The following is a 13,196-nucleotide window of genomic DNA, read 5'->3' on the forward strand; positions in this document are numbered from 1 at the left end:
ACACGAAGAATAAAAAAGTGGTGTTGCATTACTTAGATTATAATCATGGTGGGATAAGACAAAAACATTTTTATAGGTTTTCTTGAGCCGTTTGAGGGTATTTTTTTAATCAAGCTCTCTCCAAACAAATTCCTTCACAAAGTGGTCGAAGACTTTTTTTTTGCCTTCACAAAGTGATCGAAGATTGGGGGGCAGTGCCCCCCCCCCCCTCAGGTGTCAATACAGGTGTATTATTAGTGCAGTTTGATACCACTGCTGTGTATTTTCGAGACGACATCCTACACTTGTGAGCAACCCAGCAAATATAAGTTGTCGTGCCGGAAATACAACAAGGTCGTGTTGTGGTCAGCACCTACGAGGTCAAGTTGAAGCCACCTTTTCTGTTTCATCTTTCGGTCTTTGGGCGCGCGTGGGAGTATCCCATGCTTGCCGACGATCTTCGACCCTTCACCGGCTTTGTGGAGCATGCTGTGCTGGCTGGACCTCGAGTCCTTGTAACCCCTTGCAGCGGTCGTGTCGAATAGCACCGCCACGCTCGCAGGGACGGGGACAGGCGTAGAGGAGGGACCAAGTGGACGACACAGGTGCTCGTGAGGAACACCTCCAGGGTAGAAAGAACGCCGACGGTCGGCCCGTGCTACATGAGCTCCCTAATGTCCGTCCTGCAAGCACACAACAACGACACGCGCAAGCACAAAGTAGAGCAAGGTGAACATCCATCCAACGAATTATTGCCACTTTGCTTAAAAACATTCATACAACAACTCAGGGGAAATTAAAGCTGGTGAAAGCTGGTCTTACCTCCTGCGTCGGCCGCTCCAGGCATGGAGATGGGCGGAGCTCCTGAATGGGACCTCCTATCTGCCGCATTCTGCGGCAGACTGGAGGGGCTTCGCATAGGGGGGTGCCTCGTTTGGGCCGGCCCACGAAGGAACAGCTATTGACGAAAAAAACAACGCAAAAAAGGCGGCTGGAGATTCAAACTCTAGACCTCCCGATTAGTACCCGCGTACACTACCATTGGACCACTGAGCGATCTTCACCAATATCAAGCAGCAAACATTATAAGAACATAATCCACGACAGATCTAAACTTTTTTAGAAGTTCGAACGCAGTTTATTATTTTTTTTCCAGGAAAAACGCAGTTCGTTTTCAAAACTTGTATCTTTTTTTGAACGCGGACAATTCCAAAAATAGCGAATAATTATTTTAAAATGTTGAACATTTTTTGACCTGTGAACAAATTTTTGAAAAACAGCAAAGTTTTTTTGTAATGTTGATTTTTTTTAAAGAACATTTCATAAAATTTTAAACCGAAAATAGAAAAAGCGAACATTTTTTAAAACTTGGAACAAAATTTGAAGAAAGCGAACATATTTTTTGGATCTGTGAACAATTTTTGAGAAAGGGAACATTTTTTGTAACTCTGAACAAAATTTGGCAATGCGAACATTATTTCGAATTTTGAACATTTTTTGAAAATGCGAACAAGATTGGAAACTATAACATTTTTTTAAACTTGGAACAAAATTTGAAGAAAGCAAACATATTTTTGGATCTGTGAACAATTTTTGAGAAAGGGAACATTTTTTGTAACTCTGAAAAAAATTTGGCAATGCGAACATTATTTCGAATTGTGAACATTTTTTGAAAATGCGAACAAGATTTGAAACTCAAACATTTTTTGAACTAATTTAAAAAAGATTACAAATGTGAACAAATTTTTTGAAAATCTGAACAAACAAACAAAAAAATCATGAACATTTTTCGAAAATTGTGAACAAAATTTTGTAAATGTGAACACTATTCCAGAAATATGAACAATTTTTGACAAAAAGAACATTTTTGAAAATTCTGAACCATATTTGAACTTTTCGAAAAGCTTACAAAGAAAAAGTAAAAAAAAATATTTAAAAAGAAAAACAAAGAAAACTAGGAAAAAGAAAGAACAGAATAAGACTGAAGAAAAAATAGTAGAAGAAACAAATGGTTTTTTCATCGCTTGTAGTTTCTTTAACATTGCTATTCTTACAGATTAACGAGCCAGTCGCGGTCCCTAGCACTATTGCTTTTTGCGGTTCATCTCGCGAGGCGAAACCACTCAATTTGGGCCGGCCTAGGGTGAGCTGCGCCCTATGCGAAGCGGAGACAATTTGTCGTAGTAAGCGGCAAATAGGGGATTCCCTCCTGAACTGCACACTCGCCTAGCTTGGCCTTGACTTGGGCCCTGTTTGTTTGGGCTTTTCCTTCTTCTTTTGCAGTTTTTTTTTACTTTGACTAAAAAAACCTAAAAACTCTTAAATAGGTGTTTTGAAGCTTTTATGGCTTTTGGAGCCACATATTGTTATATTGATTCATCGAAAGCCATAAAAGCTCCAAAAACACTTATTTAGGAGTTTTTATTGCATTTTGGTCAAAGTAGAAAAACTGTAAAAGTAGAAGCAAAAGTCCAAACAAACATGCATTGAGCACCTCTCGCATTCTCGCACAATTTTCTTCGAATTCTTCTCTACCCAGACCTGGGCGTGCTGGTATATATATACTCCCTCCGTCCCAAAATAAATGGCTCAAAAGTGACTCAACTTTATACTAAAGAACTCCCTCCGTCCCAAAATAAGTGGCTCAAAAGTGACTCAACTTTGTACTATTAGTACAAAGTTGAGTCACTTTTGAGCCACTTATTTTTGGACGGAGGGAGTACATGAGAGCATGCTCTACTCCAATAACTTGCGCCCGGTCAGGGTTGGCGCTCGAGATGCTAGTGCCCCACTACTAACCGCCCTAGCCTGTGTCCACACAAGTTTGGCTCCATTTCTGAATGTGGAAGATGTATACCATAAGAGCATCCCGACATGGCAAACCCGACCCCTCAAACGCCCATGGACGCGTCTAGGAGCGTCCGCGGACAGTGATTGGTCACGCATCAAAAAATGCATTTCACATACGGATACCTCAAACCCATATTATTACATGCAACACAGCTATCTTTGAACGGAGCTTCGTCCGGTTTCACTCCCCGCGCGCCCAGCTCCACTCTGGCCATGTCCGGCGGCCGGCTGCGCTGCTCCGAGTGTTGGCCCGATCTATAGTCATGGAGATGGACACGAGCCAGCTCACGGGACTCAAGGCGCCGCCACCTCCCATGCCCTGCTCTTCATCGTCGAAGCCCGGAACCTGAACGGTGCCCGTGGACGTCATATCGATGACGAACGAGCGGCGGACGTCCACCATGATGTGGTTGCGGCGCCCGGACTGATGCACCATAAGAATGAGCAGTGCATGTGCTGAAATGCTAGACTTGTTTTTTTTTTGTATGTGTGTGTGTAGCTCTCATTTAGTCATTTATCTCATCATGAAAATTTACACACGTGTACATCATGTCTCTGGGTATGCATGAATTTGTTTTTAAAAACTGTTAAACCTAAAATTATGAATTTTAAATTTCAAAAATCGTCCTCCATTGAGCTCGTCCTCCATTTGTCATTTTCAGGGATATTGGTTCAAATATCAGAAAGAGCCAGCTGCAAAGCAATTTCTGGTGCTGAATGCTCCTTTCTCATGCTCAACGAAACGTGTGACACAGTCCAACGAGTCGATTCCCACCGGTTTCCTAATTTTCTCGCTGAGTGTTTTTTCAGTCTTAATCCGGACAGTGGCGATATGAACACCATGCTTGGTGTCGGATGAAGGATATCCACCTTGCACCACAAAAAATATAAGGGAGAAGTATATTTTTCATCCCCGAATTCTTCCCAAAGTATAGAAATGGTCCCCAAATTCAAAACCGGTAAACATTGGTCCCTCAACTTTTCATACCGGATTAGTTTAGTCCCTTAAACTCAACAAAAGCGGTTTTGTGCTACCTTGGCATGTTTTTGACCGGTTTTCACCCACGTGACAAGCTTCTTCGTCAAATAGCTGGCACGCGCCGAGCAGTAGGAGAAGGAGGGAGGTGTTGAGCTTATGTGGCTTGGGCGGCGCACGCAGAGGGTGCAGGCGGCTGAGGAACTCTGGCACGGCGATGGCACGCTCAGTGAGCAGGAGTTTTCACTTTTCACCATCGTCGACGGCCTCTGCAGCGTTTCTCGCCGGCCGCGTCCACTTCGCACTACGTCAGACAACAACTCATCAATCTCGCACCTGATCTGCATATCGAATCGTGCCCATGCCGTCGGCAGCTGAAAATGCCCATGATTAGGTTAATCACGATTAGGTTAGTTTTGCCGGTTCGGACATGGCGACGTCGGTACTACTTGTGTGTAGGTGTGTGCTTTTTCATGAGGGAATGGATCTAGCAGGTCTGTACATGCGTATTTTCTTTCGGCAGAGCTTGCATTCACCTGCGAATACGATCGGGAGTTCAGGACCTTGTGCGAGCATCCACAAGTACGTGCGCCTTGCCAGCGACGCTAAACATCTCCTCGCCGGTTCAGGCGCCCAGGTCATGTTCGTCACCGACGTCGACGAGCTTGACCGCCCCAGCATCATCCTCTTGTAGAGCTTGAGTACGAGGCACTGGTCGCGCACGGCGAGCCTTTGCCAGAACTTGCATCGGACCGTCGGTTGGCCGGGTGTACCCAGCGTGGTCGCCGTGTCCGCGCAGCAGGAGCGTGACGACACAGGTTTGACGTGGTCCGCCCGACCGAGGGGATGCCTTTCGAGCCGGGCGTCCTGGTGTGCAAGATACAACACGGACGACCTCCGACCTTGGCACTTTGCCGCCTACATGCAGTGCACGACCTGGGAGCTGCTCGGCAATGCATCCATGGTGCTACAGGCTCGCCGCCAAGGCCAAGCCGCCACGCGCCCACGCCGCTGCTACCCATGATCACAATCCCACCTCGGCCAGTCGGCCCTGCTGGTCCCGTGAACCACACAAGCTTCACGCCTACCTCTGCTCCTCTTGTTCGGCGCGCGCCAACCGCTCGACCAAATGCCCAACAGAGTTAAAATGTGAAGGAAGAAGAAAATTGCCACATGGGCGAAGACTGGTCAAAACTATGCCAAGTCATCATAAAAACCACTTTTGTTGAGTGAGGGGACTAAACAAATCCGGTTTAAAAAGTTGAGGGACCAATGTTTGCCGGTTTCAAAGTTGAGGGACCATTTCTATACTTTGAAAAGAGTTCAGGGACAAAAAATATACTTTTCCCAAAATATAATGGCACCAGAGTCGTCTTTGCCAGTATAATCCAGGCACATCCTTTCCCCCTCCCAATCCATATAACATGAAAATGTCAGAAAGATCGGGTGGCTGAGCAACAGAGAGTTACCTTCCTCAAGTAGCTCATAAGCAGCAAGCCCTCCATCTTCACATGTGTAGATAAAGCCATCAGCAAACACACATCTGCCATTTAAAAGGGGCCTTTCAGACAAAGTGCTTGCCATGTGTAGTCAACAAAATCTATATGCATCGCAAGGCATGACAACACGCCATAGCTTGACACTGAGGTCAAACAAAAGACACGAACTTGTGACAGTATCATTAACTATGAATGAATCATCACCCAAGACTGCATATCCAGACAGCTTAACCTTCTTGTTCGCGAGATGAGACAGATCTATGCTGTAAGGTAACCACATGTGTTTGCGTACTACACAGGTGGAAAGCTTGGAGAGCATCTGTGATAGCAATATTCTTATGCCCAACTCGGATAGCCATAATGAAAGGATCAGCACTAGGCCGCCGTGAGCCCGGATCAAAAGCTGAACATTTGTTCCTCAAATCAATCAAGTGCCTGCCCTCTTTGATGCCTGAAATGACATATATGTATTCGTTGCCGCAAACGAAGTGCCACAGTGGAGGCGAGTGTTCTTCCAACATGTGACGAGAATCATCACCATCATCTGATGGTATAGAGTAACACAGTTTGAGAGCCTTCCCATCATCTCTTTCTAACCTTCCATCATCTTCTTCCATGATGCTAGTCTTGTAGACAAATGACTGTGAGTCTGTGAGCCAGCTTGGCAAATGATAAATAGATCGCCATAGCAGGCTGACTTGGGTAACTAGTTTCTTCAGTTAAGAGTTTCCACCTGCAACAATTAAGGACAAGGGAGACCGTGGCTATGTCGGAGCTGACTGGATCCTCTTCAGGTTCCAGCATTGCAGAGCGGTTCAACTCCTCATCTTTGTACGCCTGTAGAAAGCAGAATTGAGGGGTGTAAAGATGGGGCATGCTGGGCCTGGGCGAGATGTCTATCCGGCGGCAAGTGGAGTGCAAGACGCTGATTCCTCCTCCTTGAGCTGGGAGTTGGAAGGTCGTGACGATGGCGTGTAGGTTTTTACATGAGCACTTGAGCCTCACACTGATCCATACCGAGCACATGAGTCGGCCGCCGAGATGGGCGAGGAAGCCATAACCCTTGTCGTGCAAGAAAGGACAAACAAAGTCAATCTTGATAGGCGGCTCCAGATTGAGCCTGCGTTGATCTTCATCATAGTGGAGCTTGTATCTATAGATGGTGTTATCGCAGAGCATGTAGACATCATCATCTTCTTGTATATATACACCATGGCCCGGGATAGGTAAGTGGAAGTGGTACGGCCAGGAGGTTGGGCTGTTGGTGGATACCTTGGTCCAGCAGTGAGTGGAGCAATCGAAGGTGAAGAAAATGCCACAATCCTTGAGGGACGCCAGTATTAATGTGTGCATCCGTGCAGGTAGCGGCCATCCCATGCGCTGAACATGTCGTAAACGTCAGGGCCGACGAAGGGCTCGCCGACCTTCTCCCACCGGCCGGCGTCCTTGTCCAGGCGGTGCATCACGAGTCAAGGTGGACACGGTCCGGGCCGGTCTGGTCCCGGCCCGAACCGTCCTTTGGACAGTCCGCCGGCGGTCTGAGCCGGACCGGACTGAGAAGAGTGACAGTCCTGTTTTCAGGGACCGGACCGGCCATGGCGAAGCTCGGGCCGGACTGAGAGGACCGAGAGGACCGGCCATGGCGAAGCTCGGGCCGGACTGAGAGGACCGAGAGGACCGGCCAAGAGACAAGGCAGAGCACACACTGGAGCTCCGGCTGCGGCTGCTCATCGGGGATGCAGTGCTAGAGGAAGCACAACTCATCGGCGAGATGTCCGCAAGCTTCAGAAGAACTAGAGGAAGCTAGAGGAACAAAGAAGATCACCAATGGCTGCTCAACAGCGACGAATCTGGCACGACGGCCGGTGGACTGAGATGAAAGTGACGATGACCGATGCGGCGATGTAGGACCTCCCACGATGATTTCTTTATCTGAGACGACGAATCCGAGTCAGACGCATCCAATGGACAAGGTTTCCGGGGCCGGAGAGTCCAGTGGCCGCGCGGACGACGATGCCCCACGGTGGCGGACGGCGGCCCCGCGGTGGTGGACGTAGACGAGGAGGTTTCTTGCGCCCCGGCCATGCGTGGGTCGCCACGCCCCCGCCTTGCCGCCGGCACGCCCCAGCCACGCCCCACTCAATGCTCACCGTGCCGTCGCCATGCTCCCGCCACGGCGATGCAGTGTATTCTCGGTCCTGCGAGCTGGCTCGGTCAAAGACCGGACCAGACCGACAAACTTTCGGGCCCAAATCTGCAGCTCGGACCGGCTGTGTTTTTTACCGGGCCAGGACCGAGCCGGCCTGGACCAAGCGGGCCACGAGCCGGTCCGAAAGACCCCTCGTTTCGTCACGAGGGTGAACTCGCGAGACTCGAAATAATAGTCGGTGGAGGCAACCCGGGTGTGGCTGGCGGCGGAGACGGGCCAGCAAGGCACCCAAGGATCCAGCGGCAGGGGAGGCAACCCTAGAGTTAGGGTTTGCTCTGCTCTGCTCTGCTCGACTTCAGCCCCCGTGAGTCGATTTGATTTGATGTGATTTGAGGACAGAGATTCGTGTGAGTTCGTTTTTTGTGTGTTTAAAACCCGAGGGCATGTTGCACATGTTTTAGGGAGCTCCTATTCGGCGCGTTCGGCGCCGGGGAAGCGAACCGGCGCCTACTGGCAGCGCCAAGTGGGCCGGCCCACAGACGGAGCGAGCAGTAAACGGTGGCGTGAAAAAAGAAAGCAAAAATGTGGTAGTACCATGACTCGAACTCACAAAGCTAGGCAGGGGGATTTTTCAGCTAACCACTACAGCTTCTGATGACGAATGATTCAAATCAAACGCGAACTCTATAAGAACCAGAAGAGCCGCGCCATTTATTGCACAAAATAATACAGTTAACTCTATAACTTGTATTTTCGAATTTCTTAAATATTGTACGTTTTACTTTATAGCTTGAACAAAAGTTCATTGAATTTGAAAATAAGTTCATCAAATTTGAAAAAAGTTCATAGATTTAAAAAAAGTTCATTGAATTTGGAAAAAGTTCATAGATTTTGAAAAGAGTTCATCCCGTTTATGAAAAAAAATTCATCGCATTTGAAAAAAGGTTCACAAATTTGAAAAAAAGTTCATCAAATTTGAAAAAAGTTCATAGATTTAAAAAAAATTCATTGAATTTGGAAAAAGTTCATGGATTTTGAAAAGAGTTCATCCCGTTTATGAAAAAAAAATCATTGCATTTGAGAAAAGGTTCACAAATTTGAAAAAAAGTTCATCGGATTTGAGAAAGGTTCATTGATTTTAGAAAAAGTTCATCGATTTTGAAAAGAGTTCATCAGATTTGAAAAAAGTTCATCGATTTTTGAAAACAGTTCATCAAATTTGAAAAAAAGTTCATCAAATTTCGAAAAAAGTTCATCAGATTTGAAAAAAGTTCATCGAATTTTGAAAAAAAGGTTCATCGATTTTTAGAACAGTTCATCAGATTCAATAAAGTTCATCGAATGTGATAAAAAGTTCACAAATCTGAAAAAAGTTCATCGAACTTGGAAGAAGAAAAAGGAAAAAACAGAAAAAGGGAAGCAGAAAACGAAAAAGGGAAACAGAAAACAGAAAAAGGTAAAAAGGAAAAATGTAAAAGAAAGTAAAAGTTCATTTCAAACAAATAAGGTGTGTTGGCGTGTTGGTTGCACTTGCGATACTACGTGCGTGAGGTTCCTGGTTCGAATCACACCTAAACAGGTCTTTTTGCTTGATTAAAACAGAGAAGAAAAAACCTATTGGGGGGGCCCATCGCGCGAGCGCTGCAGGCGCCGATTCGCAAGCGGGCGCATATGCGCCAAATAGGAAATCCCCATGTTTTACGTTTGATGTCGGAGTAGTACATTTTTGTTCTTTTGTTGGGCTGTGGGAGTTTTCACATCCAGCATGGGCCGCGTGTGCGGCTTCTTTTTTCTCTGAGCCCTAAAAAAAAACATAGTGCTTGCTATTGTTGCTCAAAAAAAGAAAAACGTAGTGCTTGCTATTACGTTATTGAAAAACGTAGTATGCCCCTAAAAAACATAGTGCTTTCTAGGAGGGTGAGAACCGATAACGCAGCTTATATATCTTTATTTATTATTATATATGGGCGATGGTCTGCGCCGGCCGATAACAGAGAATAAAAAACCTATTGGGCCGGCCCATCGCGCGAGCGCTGCAGGGGCCGATTCGCAAGCGGGCGCATATGCGCCAAATAGGAAATCCCCATGTTTTACGTTTGATGTCGGAGTAGTACATTTTTGTTCTTTTGTTGGGCTGTGGGAGTTTTCACATCCAACATGGGCCGCGTGTGCGGCTTCTTTTTTCTCTGAGCCCTAAAAAAAAACATAGTGCTTGCTATTGTTGCTCAAAAAAAGAAAAACGTAGTGCTTGCTATTACGTTATTGAAAAACGTAGTATGCCCCTAAAAAACATAGTGCTTTCTAGGAGGGTGAGAACCGATAACGCAGCTTATATATCTTTATTTATTATTATATATGGGCGATGGTCTGCGCCGGCCGATAACAGAGAAGAAAAAACCTATTGGGCCGGCCCATCGCGCGAGCGCTGCAGGCGCCGATTCGCAAGCGGGCGCATATGCGCCAAATAGGAAATCCCCATGTTTTACGTTTGATGTCGGAGTAGTACATTTTTGTTCTTTTGTTGGGCTGTGGGAGTTTTCACATCCAACATGGGCCGCGTGTGCGGCTTCTTTTTTCTCTGAGCCCTAAAAAAAAACATAGTGCTTGCTATTGTTGCTCAAAAAAAGAAAAACGTAGTGCTTGCTATTACGTTATTGAAAAACGTAGTATGCCCCTAAAAAACATAGTGCTTTCTAGGAGGGTGAGAACCGATAACGCAGCTTATATATCTTTATTTATTATTATATATAGGCGATGGTCTGCGCCGGCCCGCCGGCCCAAAATTTGGGCCGGTCGCACCGCGGCCGCCCGATGCAGCGAGCTCTGTCGTTCGATTTCGCTCGCGTTGACTTGTCCATCTCCTTCTTTCCTTCCTCGCGCTGCGCATACTGCCCTCCCTCGCCTAGACGCCCTCCCGTCGCCGACCACCACCCCCTCACCTGGATCTCCTTCGTCCGCCCCCCACGTTGTTGGATGCGCTCGCTGTCCTCGTTACGGCCGGTCGCCGTTGCAACATCTGCTCTCGCCGGTGCAGCGGGAAATCCGCCGTCCTCTCGTAGCAAAAAGGACGTCGTTCTTGTAGCAGACCGACACCCTTCATCATTTCGGCACCTGCTGTCGTCGCTGCACTGTTGTGCCACCGGCCGCAGCTCTCATTGTTGCCTCTCGCGCCATTGGCGCGTCAGTTGAAACTTTTTCTCACACCGGTTGAAGCTTTTTTCATGTCGTTTGAAGCTTTTTCGCAGATTGAAGCTTTCTGCCGTGCCAATTGAAGCTGTTTTCATCTACGACTGAAGCTTGTTTAATAAACGGCTCCAAAATTATCATCTTGCAGTGCCCCGGTTGAAACTTTGTATATTTTTGGTTGAAGCTTTTTTCACCTAGAGTTGAAGCTTTTTTCGTCAGGTTGCAACTTTTTCAGTTTGATAGTGGCTGGTTGAAACTTCCCCTATTGATGGTTGAAGCTTTTACGATCTAGACTTGAATCTTTTTTGTTAATGGTTGCAAGACTGGCATCGATGGTTGTAGCTTTTTTTGTCTCTGGTTCCACCTTTTGCTGGTGCACTGTGGTCGGATGTAGCTTTCTACTCTTCGGTTGTAGCTTCCCACTTTGCTGGTATACGTAGTAGCGCTGCCCTCACCTTCGTTTCACGGCAGCCTTCCTGTTGAAGCAAAAAGAAGAGGTCGTCACTCATAGCGTCGCCGTCGGCTGCAGAATCCTGACAAGGAAGCTTGGATCATCGTTGGCCCTTAGGGTTTGGTTGTAGCAGGGGGAGGGGAGCGGTGGGGGAGAGCCTGGGATGTGGGCTGCGTGCTACAGAGAAGGGTGTGACGCCCCCGATTCAATCGTACACTAATTATGCATGCAAACGTGTACGATCAAGATCAGGGACTCACGGGAAGATATCACAACACAACTCTAAAAGTAAAATAAGTCATACAAGCATCATATTACAAGCCAGGGGCCTCAAGGGCTCGAATATAAGTGCTCGACATAAACGAGTCAGCGGAAGCAACAATATCTGAGTATAGACATAAGTTAAACAAGTTGCCATAAGATGGCTAGCACAAACTAAGATACAGATCGAAAGAGGCGCAGGCCTCCTGCCTGGGATCCTCCTAAACTACTCCTGGTCGTCGTCAGCGGCCTACACGTAGTAGGCACCTCCAGTGCGGTAGGAGTCGTCGTCGATGGTGGCGTCTGGCTCCTAGGCTTCAGCATCTGGTTGCGACAACCAGATAGAAGGGAAATGGGGAAAAGAGGGAGAAAAGCAACCGTGAGTACTCATCCAAAGTACTCGCAAGCAAGGATCTACACTACATATGCATGGGTATATGTGTAACGAGGCAATGTCGGTGGACTGAACTGCAGAATGCCAAAATAAGAGGGGGATAGCTAGTCCTAGCAAAGACTATGCTTCTGGCAGCCTTCATCTTGCAGCATATAGAAGAGAGTAGATTGAAGTCCTCCAAGTAGCATCGCATAGCATAATCCTACCCGGCGATCCTCCCCTCGTCGCTCTGTGGAAAAGCGATCACCGGGTTGTCTGTGGAACTTGTCTGGGTGTGTTTTAATAAGTATCCGGTTCTAGTTGTCATAAGGTCAAGGTACAACTCCGGGTCGTCCTTTTACCGAGGGACATGGCTATTCGAATAGATAAACTTCCCTGCAGGGGTGCACCACATAACCCAACACGCTCGATCCCATTTGGCCGGACACACTTTTCTGGGTCATGCCCGGCCTCGGAAGATCAACACGTCGCAGTCCCACCTAGGCACAACAGAGAGGTCAGCACACCGTTCTAACTCCTATGGCGCAGGGGTCTGGGCCCATCGCCCATTGCACACCTGCACGTTGCGAGGGCGGCTGAAAGCAGACCTAGCCTCCCTAATACAAGAGCAGGCGTTCTAGTCCAATCCGGCGTGCGCCGCTCCGTCGCTGACGTCAAGAAGGCTTCGGCTGATACCACGACGTCGAGTGCTCATAACTGTTCCCGCGTAGTTGGTTAGTGCGTATAGGCTAGTGGCCACACTCAGATCAAATACCAAGGTCTCGTTAAGCGTGTTATTATAAAGTAACCGCGGATGCCGACCAGGGCCAGGCCCACCTCTCGCCTAGGTGGTCTCAACCTGCCCTGTTGCTACGCCACATAGTAACAGTCGGGGGACGTCGGGAACCCAGGCCCACCTCTACCGGGATGGAGCCACCAGTCCTTTCAGCCCCCACCTCAGAATCACTTGCGGGTACTCAACGAGCCAACCCGACTTTAGTCACCATCTGTATAGTATGTATATATGTATAGTATATACCCGTGATCACCTCCCAAGTGATCACGACCCGATAGTATAGCACGGCAGACTGACAAGAATGTAGGGCCAATGATGATAAACTAGCATCCTATACTAAGCATTTAGGATTGCGGGTAAGGTATCAATGACTGTAGCAACAATGACAGGCTATGCAATAGAATAGGGGTAACCGAATAGTAACATGCTACACTACTCTAATGCAAGCAGTATAAAGAAGAATAGGCGATATCTGGTGATCAAGGGGGGGGGCTTTCCTGGTTGCTCTGGCAAGAAGGACGAGTCGTCAACACCGTAGTCGAACTGGGGGTCGCCGGCAGTCTCGGGGTTTATCGGAAAGAAGTAACAGAGAGGGAACACAATAAATAACAGAGCAATCAAAGCATCACAAAGCGTAACAAGGCAATACGCGGTGTTAGGGATGACCTAACGTAGT

The sequence above is a fragment of the Triticum aestivum genome, chromosome 7B, assembly GCF_018294505.1.
Source record: "Triticum aestivum cultivar Chinese Spring chromosome 7B, IWGSC CS RefSeq v2.1, whole genome shotgun sequence".
Taxonomy (NCBI): domain Eukaryota; kingdom Viridiplantae; phylum Streptophyta; class Magnoliopsida; order Poales; family Poaceae; genus Triticum; species Triticum aestivum.